The sequence below is a fragment of the Pleurodeles waltl genome, chromosome 1_1 (genome assembly GCF_031143425.1).
Source record: "Pleurodeles waltl isolate 20211129_DDA chromosome 1_1, aPleWal1.hap1.20221129, whole genome shotgun sequence".
Lineage (NCBI taxonomy): Eukaryota > Metazoa > Chordata > Amphibia > Caudata > Salamandridae > Pleurodeles > Pleurodeles waltl.
Genome location: NC_090436.1, coordinates 464,036,893 through 464,056,336, shown reverse-complemented (window position 1 = coordinate 464,056,336; position 19,444 = coordinate 464,036,893). Strand labels below are relative to the sequence as shown.

General features: G+C 42.2%; 1 protein-coding gene across 1 annotated transcript in view; it reads left to right on the top strand.

The window, feature by feature from the left end:
- Nucleotides 1-19,444, top strand: part of EDIL3 (EGF like repeats and discoidin domains 3) — a 1,526,861-nt gene that overhangs the window by 130,810 nt on the left and 1,376,607 nt on the right. The window lies entirely within an intron of this gene.

Genomic DNA, 19,444 nt, shown 5'->3' with positions numbered 1-19,444 from the left:
GGGGCATTGATTCACTCTTTTCCAAAATAGTTTACATCTCAGCCCCTGGCTGAATACAATTTTAATATATGGCCACGCAAATTAATGCAAAACTGAATAACAATCCTTTGTAGCATTGTAAATGACTGAATTATTTAGGTCCAACGATCATTTTCAATCACTGTATTCATTATCATCCTAAACTCCTATGATAAAGAAAAGGCAACATGTAATTCAAGTGTGCGCTTTTTCAAGAATGCTAAAAAACATCAGCTTTTCCAATTTAGATTTTGTCATTTGGGAACTCGGTGTTTTAATGTCTGCCTAACTAGTTAGCACTTGTAAAATTGCATTCTCTGGATAGAATGCTTGAAATGTTATGATGCAATAACATTTTGAGTTCTTTAAAACCTATTTCATCAGTGGTATGGTCTGACATTTTTGCTGCATCTTCTGGTTAAACAACATTTTATCAAACAACAAAGTGTAAAACGTTGTACAAACTGCATCTGTCCTTGTCTGTACATATTTAAGAAATAAAACTAAATTTCAGCGTTTACTTTAATAGTAGTTTGTGTTGAATGCAGGTTACTGCTATTTTGAACAAAACCAATAAATCCAGTTCTAAATTTATTTTGTGCACACGAGTTAAAAGTCATGCTTGTAAAATATGGATTGACAAATAGATGCATCAGGCAGTCTGCCAGGCGATGTGATCTTTTGCATTGAAAATTGAGCTGGGGCCAGGAGGATAAATGTCCTGATGGAAGTTAATTAAGTGTGCATTTTGCTCATCTTGTGCACTTCCAATTGTATGCCTCCCTAAAGCTGGTGTAGTTGGGCAATTGGTGTGGGAAAGTACCCAGTCAATCCCATTTTCTAAGAAGAGGGAAGTATTTTTTTACCATTACTCCTACTTGAAATTCTCAGCTCGTCGGGCAATATTAGAGGCCAACAGCAGGCAAACTACGAAGTTGTAGTTCAATATATCTTACGGCCGTCACTTTTGGAGATCTCAAAAATTATTACGACTATGCAGATTAGGGGTGTACTCCTTCACATACAAGTACAGGTGGAATATTGTGAATTAGCCCATTGTGCCCGAGTTTTGAGCATGAATACCTACATTATTGAAGGTTTTGGGTATGTTGATAGTGTTGTGTAGCCATTTTACTTATAGCGTCATACACATTATTTTAGCAAACTAGGCCTGCTGCTGTGCACGTTAACCTAGATATATTTTATTCAGCTTCGTTTAAAATTTTAACAATAGTAACATTTGCGGTCTTGTTTTATTTCTCTCTATATAGCTGTTCTTTGCCTAGGCCAGCACTGCGTTCTTAAACAAGACATTTCTTTTACTCTGTGCTTTTCTCAAGGCTGCAATAAGATAGGTTGCTGGTAAACATGGTAAAGGTTTGTCTCTAGTGTTCATAGAAACATACACATCCTAACGGAGGGACATTTTCTCAGAACGTCAGCTGTTTTATTTTTAAAAAACTTCTCTGTCCCAAACACGTTAGAGGGAGATTTTAGCCAGATGACCACGACTATATGCTGATTGCTGAATGTTTCGCTACAGCTTCTCATGTAGACTACAAGCCTCTTGCTCAGGTATGAGGGATGATGTCTTCCCAGGAAAACCTGAAGGGCAGAACTAGAGCTTAACATGCTGTGCTCTAACATAGCCTAGCTAGGAATTATTTTAACGATTCTAGTGATAATATGGTAGCGTTATTTTTATGCTTCACTCTCCTTGTCACAATTTTAATCTTGTCATGCTTAATCTTCCTGGTTATTGCAGTACATGAATGATTATCTAAGATGTACTTGCTTCATTAAAACCCTTATTGAAACATATACTGCCTCTGATTGTCCTTGTAAATGAGACAAATGGATGTGATCTGAGTGACCACGATTTCCCTGAGGAATCAATTGCATCATGCGCTCAGCTGCCCAATCATCCCTACTCTTGGCTTGAGATGAGGCTAGTTAGCTGGAGCAAAGCCCAGATTAGGCCGACAGGTGTCACCTGTAGTGGGTTAGACTCAGTCCCCCACAATGCAAGTTATTCTGCCGCCCAAATCCAGTAGTTCTATTAGAATAATGAGGGCCTTCGCGACATGGCGCTGCCAACGTTTTGTCAGGCTCTGATGTTTGGGTCCTCCTGAGTATCTCTCTCTTACTACATGGAAAGACACCTCAGTACTATATACAAGGACGTCTGCGGTATTAAGGATTTTATTCCTCAGCTAAGTAGGGAGTACCTAACTAATGTTGTAGGTTGTTCAAGCTTGAACTCTAAAAGGATAATCCCCATTTGGTGTGCTTATCTCTGAACAAAATTTACCATTCATTATGACGAACCTGCAACGGGTAGAAATTGCAGTCAATCTGCAATCACCCCTTACTGCACATTTATTGGCACATGGCCTAATGGCCCAGGGGAGTCCAGTTACATTTGTTGTTGAGACTCATCGAGCCTATAGAACAAATCTTTTATTCTTGGGCCACATTTCCAGCAGCTGATGGGAACACAAATACATTTTGTCATTATACACCTGCAAATATAACTGCACAAAACAGAGCATATGCATATCTAGAAATACCTCTTACTTATCAAGAACATAATAATTGGTTTGATGGCACCATACCCCATACAATTCTACATGTTAGGTTAGGTCCTCTAAGTAATGATGGTCCTACCTGGTCTTGGCCACATATACACCCCACCCTGATGCAGGAACCTTGACGGTAGCTGAAGTTTGCCACTTATATGCTGAGCGGACGGAAATATACAGACGATTAGTACAGTTTGTAATACAAATATTAAGCACATGCTGCTCCGGCACAACCACATGCAGTAACGCCAGGCAATAATCAGCTGACTGTACATTAGATCATGGGTAAAGTACCCGCCAAACAAGAAGAATTTCCGTTTTGGTTAGAAAAAAAATAAGTGAACTGGAAGCACTATTTCCCCATACAGGATCTCAGGATGAGCATAGAATATTAACTATGTGCTTGCCATTTGGGATGGTTCCCAATATAGAAAACTGCAATACATGGAGCACAGAATTTGCCACGCTCTATACGACCGCTCACAGTACACAAACACTCACCAATTTACCAGAATGTTAAAACAAATTCAAGATGAATATGGGGCTGCCCACGCCGTGGACTTGGGGATGCAAATAATGGGCAATTTTGCCACGGTATCCTCAATTAAAGTAAGTAACTTTAAAGTGGAAGCAGTTGCACTAGCAGTGCCAATGCGGCTCCGGGACGTTCTTCCACAGGATCAAGAACGTGAGCTGCCAAAGATGATCACGGAGCCCTACTCTACCATTGGTCGAGATAGTCTGGGGGCCAGACCAACAAAACCACAATTTCAGGGTAAATCTAATAAAGATTCTACCTAGCAAGCTCCAGAGGGTACTGAGAAATGCTGGAATAAAAAACAACAAACACCTAAAAAAGAAAGGGGAGACTTGCCGCATGCTGAGACCCCACAGATGAGAGATAATCTCAGAAATAGAGATAATATAAAATCAACTGACAGATATCAATGTACTGATACACGCCAATCTCATTCCCTTCAGGACTCACCGGAAAACCGCAGTGAGAGAGGTGGGCGGTCAGAGCGAAGAACTGAGTATGTGAAACCAAGACAAGAATCACAACGCTCTACAGAAGTTTCTGTTAAAAAAGAAGAGAAACTTTCCCAACAAAAACCCAATTCAAAAAGTGACAGCAGTTGCAGTTCGTCATGCCACTCAAGAAGAGGGCTCTATTGAAGAACAAGATGTGGGCATTAGCGCTATTAGACAGTGCTGCAGAGTTCACAATAGTTCCCTGAATCTTCTAGAGCATCTTAAGGTGAAAGCAACTGATGAATTCGTACAAGTTGAAACTGCGGACATGTGTGTCTCCACGCCTGAAAGTAACGTCACAGTTAGGAGGAGACATTGAGCGCACAATTGTTGTTTAACCCAGGGGTACAAGAACAGTTCAGGACTGTTCGCGGCTCGTGTGACTTCAATATTGCACGACATTGACCCTGAAGCTTTGTCCTACATAGATGATATCTATCTCACAGATGATGAATTACTACAACATCTAATACGGATAGCCCCATTGTTGTAGAATTTGCTGAATTTGGCTATAAATTCATTTTCAAAAAAACAAAACTAGCCTTCCTTAGTGTCCTGTTTCTGGGATACAAATTATCAAGTGAAGGAAAAAGCCTTGCACCACAATTCTTAGAAAAATGTGCACAGTTACAACCTCCAAGTACCATTAAAAATTCCAATCTCTATTGGGTTTCTCATATTTTGGCAAAATTTACATTCCAGATTATGCATCATGCATAAAACCCTTATATGACTTAATACGTCCTGACTTTTCCAGTAAATTCTGGACAGTCAAATACACACGCATTCTCAGAGCTTTGCAACCAGACATGCTTGCAGCACAACATTTTACACACAACGGACAATAAAAAACATCTGTTCATCAGAGTAATTGCTGGTGCCATTGGTTTGACCTATGTAACTTTCAATGAGGGCGAGACAGTCCCGATTGCTTACAATTCACATTTGTATTCAGCAGCAGAACAATGTTTTGCTCCCACTGAGCAAATTCTCGCTGCTGTTCAGATGGTTGTCATTAAAAAAAGACCACTAGCCCAGGGGAAATGCATTATTGTCATATCTCTAATTCCAGCCATTGAGGCTGTTACTAAAGCCAGCGTTCCAAATGCTAAAGCATTACATCCACGTTGGATTCAATGGGCAACGTCTTTGACAGCCACTGATGTTGACTCCATTTTCGACCCAAAATTACAAACTCAAGAATGTTTGCTATTTGAACTAGAATACCCAGTTCCGGAAAATACACTGCCTATTGATCAATATCAAAGAGTCATGCCAACCGATGACTCCGCACAACATGCAATAGGCACAAAACATCAATACTCCGCTGCTTGCGCAGTTGTAAGTGGCTACATGGAGGATAATAAATTCTGTCCCCGGTATACTTTCATGCAAACCCCAGGGGTTCGCACAGCACAACTAGCAGAGCTAAAGGCTCTGATGATGGCACTGAAACTCACTGATCCTGCACAGCTAACACTGATTGTCTGTGATTTGTATTACTGTGTCCATTCCTTCAATGAATACCTGCATTAGTGGCACCAGAACGGATTCAGAGATTCTAAAGGCAACACCATCAAACACAGACTTCTGTGGGGGAAAGTAGCGGATCAGAAGGAAAAGCTACCAATCGTCCATGTTGTACTTACACTTGGACACCAGCGTGTTGGAATACACGTTGCTGGAAATACAATGGCTGATGAAGCAGCCAAACCAGCAACTAGCTACAGCTGCTGTTGCTGCAGTAACTCATTCTGGAACTAAACCAAACAATGAAATATGGGCTGCCATGAAAGCTACAGCTGAAGGCACGCCCTATCCAAGGCATTTCCTGCTAAATATTCCTACCAAACGGGAGGCTTCCTTGACGAAGAAGTAAAAATACCAGGCGTGGGAGTTCAAGTAATTTCTGACATAGGCGTAAGACCAGAGTTGATTAATGCAGTGCATGGGGGGGGGTGCATCTGCCAATGCTGGTGTGGCGGCTACAATATCATTATTGCAACCATGTTACTGGTGGCCAGGTCTATACAAACAGACCAAGCAGTATGTCCTTTGTTGTGACATCTGCCAACAAATTAAGGTTTCTACTGTCAAATGCCCACCGCAGACACCCCTCCTAATTTCCAACAAACCTTTACAATGTGTGTCCTTGGACCACTGTGGTCCGCTAACACCGGACAGTGCATGCAAATACATTTTAGTCGCTGTTGGCGCTTGGTCAGATTTATATGGATGTGGCGACAACGCTCTGCTGACGCTCAGACTGTTATTAAAGATTTGCAAGTCTTTATCAGCACATAAGCAGTTGCAGCTTTCCACTCTGACCAGGACCCTGCTTTCAGCTCAAGGGCATTCAGGGACGCCATGACTTCATTAGGGGTCCAACTCCATTACTCATCTCCATTTCATCTCGAGGGAAATAATGTAGTTTAGCGATGAAACCATGATGTAAAGCAGTCCTTAACAGCCAGAGTATTAGGTATGGGTCATAGTTGGCTTAATCACATGTATGGAGTCCAGAGAACACTTAACAATCTGCCTAGAAGGTCCCTGGGGATTCGTACTTCATACGAGTCCCTGAATGTATGTTCCTGATCTTGATGGTCCTGGTGTGGAGGCGGCAGAAACACCTTTTGACATAAAGGAACGTGTCACTGTCTTGCAGGAATTACATCAGTTCCGTGACGACAACGCTTCTGCCAGTGCTTCCTCCGCAGGAATTAAGGATATACCAATAATATCTACCGAGTGGATTCCAAAAGTTGGATGTAGTAAGTGAAAAAGTTGCTGTGAAAAGGGGAGTTTGGTCCTTCTTATCATGCACTGGTCCCAGTCTTGGGAATACACGGTTCCAGAACTGTCATTCTACCACTGTTTGCTCGTGCTAAAGAAAATCACTTTGTATCTATCGAAAATGTCAAGTTATACCATGTGGCGATCCTGCACAGCAGACCAAGAGTAGCAGCCAGTAGTTCCCGAATCCCTCTCACTACTGGTCAAGATGTTCCTCCTCAAGTTTTGAGCAGCAACTCTGACACCTCTCCGAGCTTGGGGAAGGTGGAAAATGATTTTGCATTAGTTCCACTCACATCTGTTACAACAAACGACATAGAAATTACCGATCATTTTGACACAACTTCAACACAGACAGATGGCGTCATTTACTGTGAACCACCGCAGCAGACCACTACCAGTTCTCCTCCTACAAATACGGCTCCAGATTTTGCACAAACTGCTCCTGGATACTTTGCTGACATCAACACTTTTTTGTACTCATTTGCTTCTTATACATCTGAACTGCCAAAAACACCTAAGATGATAAACTGGCTTAAAACAAATTACTTTATTTTGCCATGGAACCATCTGTGGCTTCCCTTGACTGTATTAGCTTTCCTCCTTTGGATTGGCTTTGTCATAACATTCTTTCTATTAATACATGGTCATTTTCTTCCTGAAAGATCAACAGTTGAACTGGTGGATGAGGTCCTAAAACCCCATTTTCCTTCCCACAAGGTCTGTAGAGACTTGTCTTTCGTGAAAATCTCCACCATACCAATTCCTGATGGGATTGTTTGGGATAAAGTCACATTTGATATATACGGCCTCACAGAGGTCATTCAAATGCCATATGTGTTTAAACTTTCAATGAACTATGTAATAATACCCAAGTTGTTTCTGATGACTGGGATGTGAAACCAGTTGATTCCATGATGACTGAATTGCAGTATTTTACAGTTTTAAAAGTGAGGATGTTTATCAATCTAAAGAGAATAATGATATGTTTTGCTGTAATTATTATGGGCATCATTTCATTCACAGAAAAAGTACCCCAAAGACTATTTTAATTACACACAATGGGAACATTGTCAAACTTCACCACAAGGGAGTTCTAAAACATATTCAGAAAAGTTTGCATATTTTTCTGGGCACAATGTTAAAAATGCTGAGTCATAGTATTTCAAATTGCCATTGATGGAAAATATACATATATTATTGACAGATACGAAATTCATTTTTTTCGGATTCCTTTGTTTCCCGGTTGGCTATAGAAGCCTATGAATATTGGCCTTCAGTCGATTGACTTAAAAAGTGTGTGGGGAACAAAAAAATTGACAAATAAGGGGGAAGGAAGCTTTCTTTAGATCATGCCTGACACCTGTTCAAATGATTGTTTTTTAATGAAACTGTACGACAGACAAGTTGTTTAGGCTTAGCAAAGATTAAGGAATTGAATACGCCCTGTATTCTTGCCCCTGCAAAATTTTACAAATGGCAAAAATATATAAATGCAACTGATGATCAGCTCGATGAATGGGTCCAGAATGGCATGTTTAATGCTTCAATGTCACGTCCTGGCGGGTGGTGATTGTGGTCAATAGATAGCAATGGGTGTCATAAATGTTTTATAAACTCCACAGGGGATTTCAGAACAAGTAGGCTGGACCCTTGCTATGTGTCATCCAAACATGCGGGTATAGTAACAACATACAGTGTAGGGAAACTATGCCAGCAATGGTTGAAGAGTTCCTCACTAGATGTGATTGGAGAACATCTCAGTCTCCTGTCTAATAACCCTGACTTAAAAGATTTCCTGTTAGGCCCCAGAAAACAACACAGAAATTGCTTCCAATAAGCAGTCTATAATGAAATTTGGAAGCTTTTCCAACAAGAAGCTGTTGCCTGGTTAAGGCAAATAGATCAGGAAATCTTAGAGAAGGCATTAGCTGTTGTAGACAATGGGATTAATACCCTGTCCAACCAGATATACACCTTAAATAGCATTGTTTCTTCTGCAGTAGACATAATACAAAGTGACATGTCTTCTTTACACCATGGAAAGAGTCAACTAAGGTCCATTATGCAGTTTGGTTGGACACTACAAGCATTGAAGGCAGGTCTCGTTCCCTGGCATCACGTTAGCGAAAGGGACATATTTTCCACATTTAATGTAACGCGACAACAACAACTAATGGCTAAGAAAGAAGCGACTTATGTCATGTTAAATATTGAAAAGTTTGAAAAGTTGCCTTTTACTGTGGCTGAAATACCATCTGCTGAGTAGTTAATACACAGGGTCATTAATCTGCCTATTTCAACACTTTAATTCACATCCTGCTTAAAACACAGTCCAGTAGGCAGATATGAAAGACTAGGAGATAGTTAAATCCATGAGGTGTGGGAGCTACCTTTTTCGTACAAATGTCTCAGTGGAATGGAAGAGGTCTTTCTTGGTGGTAGTGAATGCGAGACTTCTGTCAACCATTTGAGGTTTGTAAACAGCTGTCCTTGCACCGGCGTGTAACGCGTCGGAAGCAAACTTGGCTTGTTATCTGAAGGGAGTTTCAGTCCCCTTGATTAGACCTGCGTTCCAGGACATCTCAAATGCCAGCTATGTCCTCCTCAAAAGTGGAAACGGTTGTGGGGTGCGAGCCAGAATAGTTTGTTGTTTTGGTCTCTAAGACTCTTACATGCTGCGGGAATGTACTTTTTCCTCCTACACGACAGAGGGAAGTAGCTGAGATTTGGCCCCATATCACTACTTCAAATGTGAATTTTGACCAGGTTGAGCAGACTCAAGGCTTTATTGTTCCAAAAACATGTGGCGCTCACTTCTGCATGCGAGACCTATGCGCTTAAGGTGGCAAGGTCATCAGCAGAGATACATTCCCTTTTAAGTACTAACTTTCTGAGACACTTTGGTGAGCTCGTGGGATGAATATTTAATGTGTCCAGTACTACTGGAATCACAAATTTCTTTAAGGGTGTTGGTTCTGGTTTTGTTCACACCTTCTCCTCTATATTCGGTTTAATATCATCAGCCATCTACTCAATATTCTCCAGTATTTTCAGGGGATTTCCTGTAACTTTGGCTATAATAGGTGGCCTCTTGCTATTGCTACTTTTCTGCGCAATGGCTGTCCTGCTGCAACAAGGACTGAAAGCACTCCCACCAGCGCAGCTGAGTCCTGAACGCATGATGTAGTACTTTGGAGCATAACTCCTGGAGCAATTGGAGTGTGACTGGTCTCTGTCATTTAGACTGATTTTTACATTGTGTGCAGCCCGTGTTTCGGTTTCCTCTTGTGCTTGTCGAACATACACTGAAAGTTTGTCTTTCTACGCTGCGCTTGCTTTCATTGGACGCTGATCTATTGATGTTCTCACTGAGGGCTCATTACCAGACATGCGTGTTGAGGGTGCGTTTGCTATGGGAAGCGGCTTATGAGCTGTCCTTCATGGAGGATGCAGCTCTAAACTCATTGTTGGGTACACCATGGAATGCTGCTGCCTTGGCTGGAGCTCAGGCTTTGAAACATGAATGCTCCTTGGTTTTCCTTGGTGATGAACTTTCTACTTTATCACCTGCCGAAGTGGAAGATTTCCTGTCTTCAATTATCCCGGATTCGATTGGCAACTTGCAAAATCACTCTGACTCTTGAAATTCTGCCTTTTTTTACACCACAGTTAAAAAAAATTAATTGTCCTTTTTATACATGCTTGTGTCTTTTTGACTTGTCATTATTGACATTTTTATATATGCCTTAGGTTAGATTTTAATAGCTTTTATATATGATTAGGCTTTGAACCACCATTGAACCGGCAACAGGAGGGTGTTGTGTAGCCAGTTTAGTTGTAGCTTCATACACAATATTTTAGCAAACTAGTCCTGCCGCTGTGCACTTTAACCTAGATATATTTTATTCAGCTTTGTTTATTACTTTAACAATAGCCACATTTGCGGTCTTGTTTTATTTCTCTCTATCTAGCTGTTCTTTGCCTAGGCCAGCACTGCGTTCTTAAACCAGACATTTCTTTTACTATGTGCTTTTCTGAAGGCTGCAGTAAGATAGGTTGCCAGTAAACGTGGTAACGCTTTGTCTCTAGTGTTCATAGAAACATACACTTCCCTACGTAGGGACATTTTCTCAGAACATCAGCTGTTTTATTATTAAAACACTTCTCTGTCCCATACGCATTAAAGGGAGATTCCAGCCAGATGGCCACGACTATATGTTGATTGCTGAATGCTTCGCTACACCTGCTTATGTAGAGTACAGGCCTCTTGCTCAGGTATGAGGGATGAAGTCTTCCCAGGGACACCTGAAGGGCAAAACTACAGCTTAACATGCTGTGCTCTAACAGGCCTAGCTAGGAATTATTTTAATGATTTTAGTGACAATATGAAAGTGTTATTTTTATGCTTCACTCTCCTTGTCACAATTTTAATCCTGTCATGCTTTATCATCCTGGTTATTGCAGTACATGCTTTATTATCTAAGACGCAGTTGTATCATTAAAGCCTTATTGAAACATATACTGCCTCTGATTGTCCTTGTATATGTGAGACTAATTTAAATGAGAGAAACGGATGTGATCTGAGTGACCACGATTTCCCCGAGGAATCAATTGAGTCATGGGCTCGGCTGCCCAATCATCCCTACTGCTGGGTGGAGATAAGGCACTGCTAGTTAGCCAGAGCACAGCCCTGATTAGGCTGACAGGTGTCACCTGTAGTGGGTTAGACTCAGTCCCCCACAGTGCAAGTGATTCTGCTGCCCAAATCCAGTAATCTCATTAGACTAATGAGAGCCCACGCGACAATAGTGCCCCCAGGTGATCTAAAAATTCATTACGGCTATGTAGATTAGAGGTATACTTCTTCACATAGACGTACAAGAGGATTGTTCTGAATTTGACCATTGTGTCCAAGATTTTTTTTGCATAAATACCTACATTATTGAAGGTTTAGGTTGGTTGGTAGCACCCCCATAGGTCTTTAAGGTCCTTTAGTACAATTGTGTTTGCAAATGGAGTTCTTTCCAAATAGCGGAATGGAAGCTTTAAGGAAAGATCGTTTGCACTATATAGGACTAGCAAACAATATAGACAGGTGATTCCAAGCTACCCTATACTTGGCTGCAGCCTGACTTGACTCTTCCCTTCCAGTCCACACATAATTCAACATGACCTCAAGTTTATTAGAAAAAAAGACAACACACAGAAGACTACAAAAACCAATAGCTGCTCTCCGGCTTACAGTGAAATAGTTCCAATATCACAATCACTTGGCCCCTTGAGGACTGAGAGGTGGTCATTAAAATAAAATGAGTAACCCTAAGCATGTGCAGGAATTTCGAATCGGAACACAGCTAGTGAACCCTGACTACAGCTGTTTCTCTACACCAGTACACCAATGACCCAAAACGTTATAGTAAAACCTCGTTGATTCAAGACACCTTGCTGTGTTTAGCGCGCTCCATTCTGCAAACATGGATGTCCAACAACCACCTCTATACCTTCGTTTCTCGGTACTGATTTATTGAAATAAAAGCAACATTTCAAGCACCCCTAAAGAGACCAGTTACGTCCTGGTGAAGAATTACAATCACCCATAAACGCATAGCCGGAAATGCACAGAAATACCGCCCCTAGCTGCACCAACTGAGGCTAAACACTTCCTTGCTTGTGCGCACATTATCAGAATGCAACGGGGGATGCTCCCTCCCTCTTCTTAGCGATCTAAATTTGAAACCTCCCCTGTTTTCTTTCAATCACTGTTGCGTATAATAGTTTTCATCTTGTACAGTGCTCCTATGCTTGTGAGTCGCTGCGTGCTGTAGAATCTTTAAAATAAATGTGGCAAGTTAAGTTGATGTGAGAAATACTTCAAATTTATCGCAGATGACCAAAATGATTGCTTCGAATAAGAACATTCTTTATCCTTAGCAGTGTAAGATAATAATAAGTATCCGAGCCCGCTGTGCTTCTAGAACAGATTGACGCCACAATTCTGTAACCAATGGGAGGTCAAGATCCTTGTCAGTTAGAAGTTCGTAAATCGCATGAGCGTGTTTGTCTGGTGAGCGAGTTAGAGTCATTTTCATATGAAGTGCAGCGCATGGTCTGTTGAGAGCCCGCGATAAATCGGATTTAATTCAGCTACGATTACGGCAAGGGTAGATATTAGCTCACAGACATGACCGTTTAATCTTTGAAGGGCTTTGTCAAGGGCAAGGAGATCTCTGTAGCCAATCCGCTTGTCACGCCATCGTTAGGATAAATGGGCCTCTTGCCGAATCTCTGGACTTGGCCGGGTGATGACTGGCAGCAGGCAGGCTTGCCTCTGACATGCCACCGAGCAGTCACAGTCATTAATAGGTCACGTGGCGCCCATTTATGCTCAGCCGGTGTGCTAATACACTGGACTACCAACGGCTGAGAACAGCCCCGCGCTGGGAAACCAAGATGATAGCTACTCACATACAAACAAAACCCAGGGAGAGCATAGGAGACAGAAGAAACGTTCACTCCACAGACAAAGTAAAGAACGAAACACTTTCTTCACTTAAATCATAAAGAAAATGAAACATTAACTGGAACCGTAAGGAACAAAAAAAAAACTGGCTACTAAACGCATGGCGAAAACGTAAATTGGAACTCAACTAGGTTTAAAAAAGAAAAAAAAAAACTGAAACGTGGAGCCCGACTCTTCATTTAATGTGCGAAAGAGGCCCCTGGGTATGCTCTGTCGCAAAGAGAATACACTACACTGCTCGAGCACTTTCTCTCAGTGCTGCTGGACCTCTGCCAGTGCAATATTATAGGGGCAATCAGGGATGCAGACCTAGATCCTAGTCGATTTAAACTAGTAGTTGTCAGGGCAAGGATATAGCCAGTGGCACGGGAGAACCAGATTATGTTGCAGGTTAAGTAAATTATGTAGCAAAAAAGTCAAATTATCTGGCGTAATCTGCTAGTATTATTTCATTATTTTTTTTAATTTTTACACTTGTTAATACTACTGTCTTGACACTGGTTGCACCTCATTAATATAAGTTTAACACCCAAATATAGCAAAGAGCAACATAATTTTAACCAGTCAAGCTTGCAAAGGGCCTTCCTTGTCATTGCACTTTTAGTAACTTTTGAGCTAGAAATTTTTTTTTGTTGAAAGCAGATTATGCGGCAGATGATGGATTATATGGCAAATGAGCAAATCTATAATATGTGAAAAGTGCTGCAGCAGCACCATCACATACTTCCAGTGGCCCTGGCTTTAGCTCCATTTGAGACCGGCATGGACGGTGCTGTCCACCTCCACAGGGAATTGTGTTAAAAACCTGCAATTTTCTGATCAATTCTGGCACTTCAAATATAGGAGAACCACCGTCTTCTGCTACATCTCTGGCAAATAGATAGCAGATATGTTTACAAAGAAGTTAGACTACTGTCTGTTAGCTATATTGTATTTATCTGGTAGAAAGTAGTTTTCCTTTACTTTTGTAGCAGCAGATATGTGGAATACTTGTTTTTTAACAACTACACTGGCCTTTTTGACACCCACCCTTCACCACAGTACATTTTTAAAAATGATATACTGCCTGGTGGGACATGCTTGCTCTATCAGGGTGTTAAATAAGTTGGTGCTATCCTGTTACGAGTTGCCCTAATCCCACAGGCCTTCTTTAGATGACATATAATTCAAAGTCTTTGGCATTTGATATAGAAGTTCAACTTGGCACGCAATTATAATATTCAGACTAACCAGAAAAACATACAGTTTGTCTTTGAGGAAATCAAGCTTTTTAAAATGAGTATTTTTCAGTATGTTAGTTTAGCAAGTGAGCATTCTAGACGAAAGCTGTGCACAAGAACAGCTGTGTCTTATCCAAACTATTTCCAAAATGTCTGTAAATGCTAAAGCCTTAACAATCACTTTACAGATGGCATTATTAGCACAGAAAATAGACCTCAAATGGAAACAAGAAAATCTAGCTATCTGGGTGCTTAGCATGAATAAAGGAGTTAAGGTGCAACCTGCTGAACCACAATAAAAAGAAAGAATCTGATGAAACCTGGCTTGCTTTAGAAATTTCATTAGTGGGGTTAATAAGCACCTACTTGTTTTAAAGGATACTTACAAGCTGTTAGACCTGTCAACCTTAGGGTGGCCTTTCCCCAAATCTTTTGCCTTCCTCCTCCACTTTTTCTGGTATTAGTACTGCTATGTGCATGTGCTCTATCCCCTAAATATGGTAATATTGGCTTATCCTCAACTGGCATATTTAATTTACTAATAAGTCTACTATATGTGCCCAAGGCTTGTAATTTAAATGCTACTAGAGGGCCTACAGCACTAATTGTGCCACCCACTTGAGTAGCCCTTTAAGCATATCTCAGGACTTCCATTACAGAGCCTGTATGTGCAGATTTAAACTGCTGTTTTGACCTGGTAAAATAACCATTTTCCCCACCCATACCTTCTTGTTTTAATACCACAGGACAAGTACTTCTAAGTTTTACATGTCATGGTAGAGAAAAACTCTTAAATTATTTTTTCTCTACTGCACAGCCTATCTCTCCTCCAGGATAACATTGGAGGTGCCTTATTACATTGTATAAGTGTAATTTCCAAATAAGAAGAGATAATTCCCTAAGTTTGGTGTCTCTGGAATCACAATTTAAAATCCTAACTTATGGTGAAGTTGGATTTTAAATTGCAGTTCTGAAAATGCCACTTTTAGAAAGTTGGCATTTTCTTGCCTTGGCCATTTGACACCTGCCCCTAATCATATGACTGGGTGTAGTTGGCAGATGGGCTTTGTGTATACCTCCTAGACAGCCACGCACAATGGGAGATTATTTGTGACTCAATCAGTCGTCACTGCCCGAATGGGAGGGAGGAGCTGGGCACATCCTCATTTACACCTATATAGGCTGTGCCCTGTCCCCACAAAAATGGCGGCATACACACTGTATTTAGCCTGAATCCAGGGTGGAGAGTGTAGGACATCTATGCACCTCAAAGGCATGTCTTTAGAATGCACCCCCACTTTAAAAGCACCAACGGGTGTAAATACTGGACCTCAGACATCACCACTTCTGTATTTTTCTGGACTTGTAGACACTCTGCCAGAAGGAGGGACTACTGTTCTTCTGAAGGACTGCCATTCTGCTGTACCGTGCAGGACTCTTGCTTTGCTCTGCTGACCTGCTGCATGCTACCCTCTTGCCTGGGTGAGTAGGACTGGACCTGCATCTCTTGAACCCGAAAAGTAGAGTGACTTCAAGGGCTAGATGACTGGTCTCCTGATCTGAAGTCTCAAGGACATAACAGACATCCAACCACCCTGCTTCTGCACCTGGACACTGCCATTTGTGAGTATTACCTGACAAGTGGTGCCACTCCAGTCCTGGACCATTGATAGTGGGCCTAACGTCTTTGGTTGGCAGTCAGGTTGCCCCCCTGTCCAAGCAAGAACCCTCACTCTTGTCAGGGCAAAAGAGAATCACACCCAGTTAACACCTGCTCACCCCATTGTTGCTTGGCACGAGCAGAAAGGCTTAACCCAGAGACAATTTGTAAAGTATTTGTACCAACACACACAGTAATACAGTGAAAACATTATAAAAGGACTCAACACCAGGTTAGAAAAATAGCCAATATTTATCTGTGCAAAGCAAGACCAAAGCAACAAAAATCCAACATACACAAGAAAAGTTGTGAAGTTTTAAAGATGAAACACAAAAATAGTGCTTAGAAACACAAATGCTTTGGTTAGGTGATATTGCGGCATCGTGACGGAGTTGTTCCCAACAATCCGATGCTAATGGCGGCAGTCACGGAATCACACAGACCCCCAGGTACACTACCTTGTGAAAATGAGGAAACAAGCCGGCGCCACTGGATCCAAGGCGGAGTTGGCTCCCGTGCTTCGGAGCGCAGGACCGAGGCATCACTAAGAGGTGTTGCGTCCTTGCTGCAGAGCGGTGGAGGTGACGTGGCGTTGGTGCAGAACGTTGGATCAGCGCACTTTCGGCAGAGTTGGTATCCCACGGTCAAGACATGGTGAGGTGAGTTCCATGGAGTCGCAGACTTTGGCGAGGCTGCTGGGGTATCGGACCTGCGAGGTCGTCGCACTCCAGCGAGGACCACAGCTTCGGTTTCAGGTAACGTCATGGGATTCGGCAGCGGCATCAGTCCGGAGTTGTCCAAAGTCGGTTCATTTGGTTTTCCACCAGCTTATCCTTTCAAGGGCCCAGGGACTGGATTATGCACCACTTGGCAGGGCAGAAGTCTCAGCAAAGAGTTCAGGTGCTGGCAGGGAATGTCTTTGATAGCCGTGAGACTTCAGAACAGGGGGGCAAGCTCAGTCTAAGCCCTTGGAGATTCTTCTCAAGCAGGCATGTACCTCAAAGTCCTGTCAATTTCCCCTTCCACAGGCAAAAGCAGCAACAGCAGGCTAGCCCAATAAAACACAATCACAGGCAGGGGCAGCACTTCTCCTCAGCTCTTTTGCTCTTTTCCTTGGCAGAGGTTTCTCTTGGTTCCAGAAGCAAATATTGAAGAAATCTAAAGTCTGAGGTTTTGGGTTCAATATTTATACCCTTTCTGCCTTTGAAATTGCCCAACATCAAAGAAAAGTCTCTGTTGTTTACAGGATCCTGCCATCCCAGACCAGGCCCCTGGCACACACCAGGGGGTTGGAGACAGCATTGTGTGAAGGCAGGCACAGCCCATTCAGGTGTAAATGACCCCTCCTCCCTCCACTCTAGCCCAGATGGCTCATCAGGATATGCAGGCTACACCCCAGCTCCCTTTGTGCCACTGTCTAAAGGGTATTTACAAACAGCCAAACTGTCAGGCTGATCCAGACACGGAATCCACAACCGGGCAGAGTCACAGAATGGTTAAAGCAAGAAAATGCCTACTTTCTAAAAGTGGCATTTTCAAACTAACAATCTAAAAACCAACTCCACTAAAATATGTATTTTTAAATTGTGAGTTCAGAGACCCCAAACTTCAGATCTCTATCTGCTCTCAAGGGGAATTAGCATTTAAAAGATATTTAAAGGCAGCCTCCATGTTAACGTATGAGAGGGATTGCCCTTGCAACAGTGAAAACCGAATCTGGTGGTATTTCTTTGTTAGGACATGTAAAACACATCAGTACATGTCCCACCTTTAACATACACTGTACCCTGGCCATGGGGCAACCTAGTGCGTACCCTAAGGGTGCCTTACATGTATAAAAAGGGAATGTTTGGGCCTAGCAAGTGGGTGCACTTGCCAAATTGAACTGACAGTTTAAACTGTTTAAAACTGCACACACAGACACCGCAGGTCGGACACATGTTTAGAGGGCTACTCAAGTGGGTGGCACAACCAGTGCTGCAGACCCACTAGTAACATTTGATTGACAGGCTGTGGGCCCCTCTAGTGCACTTTACTAGGGACTTATTACTAAATCAAATATGCCAATCATGGAAAAGCCAATTAAACATACAATTTTACATAGGGAGCACTTGCACTTTAGCACTGATCAGCAGTGATAAAGTGCCCAGAGTACCAAAAAAAGTAAAAACAGGGTCCCGACCACAGCTGCAACCTGGGAAGCAGAGACAAAAAGTTAGAGAAGACCATGCCAAGGAATCTAGGTTTCACAGAGAGGAGCTGCTGATTAGGTACTACTAGGGCCTCTAAGATGTGATATTTCTCCTGTTTAAAGGGATGGAATCATGCTGTTAGACCTCACAGCATTAGGGTGGTTTTCCCTCCAACTTCTTGCCTACTTCTTCTACTTTGTTGACCTCGTTCTTGCTGGCTTTAGGACTGTGTACTTTACCTCTGCTAACCAGTGCTAAAGTGCTTGTGCTCTTTCCCCTAAATCATTGTAACATTGGCTTAACATCAATCAGAATATTTAATTTCCTTTTAAGTCCCTAGTAAAGTGCAGTACATGTGCCCAGGGCAATGTAAATTAAATGCTACTTGTTGACCTGTAGCTCTAATTGTACCATCCACTTAAGAAGCCCTCTAACCAAGTCTCATACAGGCCATTTCAGAGCCTGTTTGTGCAGTTTTACATTACAGTGAGGACTTGGCAAAATTACTCTTTTGCCAGGCCTATAAATGTCCTCTTTATGCATATGTCACCCCTTGGGTAGGCCCTGGAACAAAGTATTTAAAAGAAAGGACATGTACTTTCCAGTTATACTTTTCCTTGTAGTGAAAAGCTCCCAACATCGCTTTAACTGCAACAAAGCCTTTTCTCACATAGGATAACATTGGGATTACCTTATTACATTTTATAAGTGTAATTCATAATCTGGAAGAGGTAAATTTGTCAGGTTTGGTGTCTGTGGACTCACAATTTAAAAATCATTGCTGATATTGATTTTATATAGCACTTCTGAAAATGTCACTCTTAGAAAGTTTGCATTTTCTTATTTTAGGAATTTAGGGCGAGATGTAGCAAAGGATTTTACCCATTCTATGTCTATGGGAAAATGTGTTGGTACATATGGCTCTTAGTGCCTACTGCCTGTATCAAATACACGTCTGAGGTGAGGGTGACAACTGGGCTTGTGCATTCCTTTTAGATAGAGCCACACAAAGGGAGCTTAGGTGTGACTGATGGATGATGGACCATCCACAGCCTGATGGGCCATCCTGGGCAGAATGGAAGGGAAGGGCTGACAAACCTGAATAGCCAGGGTCCTGTTCCCACACACACACAGCTCCATACCTCCATGTAGTGAGTCTGGAGCCAGGGCAGGAAGGCAGACCCTCAGGCACTTTAAATGCCTCTCTTCGAAGTCTCCCCCACATCAAAGCCCCAAATGATATAAGTCCTGGACCTCTGACATCACCAACTCAGTACACTTCTGGACCTTTGGCTACTTTCCCAGGAAGAAGGGCTGCTATGCTGTAACAAGGGCGCCTGCTCTGCTGGAATGCTGCTCTACAAGAAACTGTTGACTTGCTCTGCTGGCCTGCTGTCCTATTGCCTGGGGAAGGAGAACTG